Source organism: Oncorhynchus masou, unplaced genomic scaffold, assembly GCF_036934945.1.
Source record: "Oncorhynchus masou masou isolate Uvic2021 unplaced genomic scaffold, UVic_Omas_1.1 unplaced_scaffold_17986, whole genome shotgun sequence".
In the NCBI taxonomy this organism is placed as follows: Eukaryota; Metazoa; Chordata; class Actinopteri; order Salmoniformes; family Salmonidae; genus Oncorhynchus; species Oncorhynchus masou.
Genome location: NW_027008190.1, coordinates 1 through 721, shown reverse-complemented (window position 1 = coordinate 721; position 721 = coordinate 1). Strand labels below are relative to the sequence as shown.

The window sequence follows — 721 nt, the reverse complement described above, 5'->3', positions numbered from 1 at the left end:
GGGAATTGTTTTTTTGGGGGGGATCAGGCAAAACAATGAAGGGATTTTACAGGGCCCTAATGGACTACAGACATTGACAGTCTCCTAGCCTAAAAACAAATGCTGAATGCACTGCCTAGATTTTGAGGGAAAGCACTCTCCATTATTGGATTTGATCAGGGCATGGCAGGGAAGCACTAACAAACTGCCTTTAGTCCAATAAAAATACACATTATGAGGGTGAAAAATAAATGGCAGTTGCTCCACGCATGACACAAACCCTCTGCTGGAGCAAAATGCTTACAGCAACTGGAATTCCCAGGCAATCTCCCATCCAAGTACTAACCAGGCCCGACCCTGCTTAGCTTCCGAGATCAGACGAGATCATGCGTACTCAGGCCTGTGTGGTCGTAAGCAAAAAACTTAAGAGTGTCTTCAGAATATGGCCATTTTGACATGAATTTAAAAATGCCTCAGATAGGACCAAAAAGTGCCTGGAGCTATCCGTCAGGGTAAGAGTGACAACAGGTTTCCACATGTCAAAATGGGGGAAATCTTAGCAAATGGATTAATGGTTAATCATGAGAATCTTGTTGTTGTATTGTTGAGTGTATCATGAGATCTCACCTGAAATCTGTGGCTTGACTACAAACCTGTAACCTATGCTACTGTGGCCTATAGAGCGAGAAGGATGGATAACCAGGTGTGTAAAGATTTCTAGTCCATCGCCTTAACCACTCGG

At 43.7% G+C, this 721-nt stretch overlaps 1 pseudogene; it reads right to left on the bottom strand.

Moving 5' to 3' along the window:
• Positions 1–276: 276 nt before the first annotated feature.
• Positions 277–395, bottom strand: LOC135532274 (5S ribosomal RNA; annotated as a pseudogene).
• Positions 396–721: the final 326 nt, after the last annotated feature.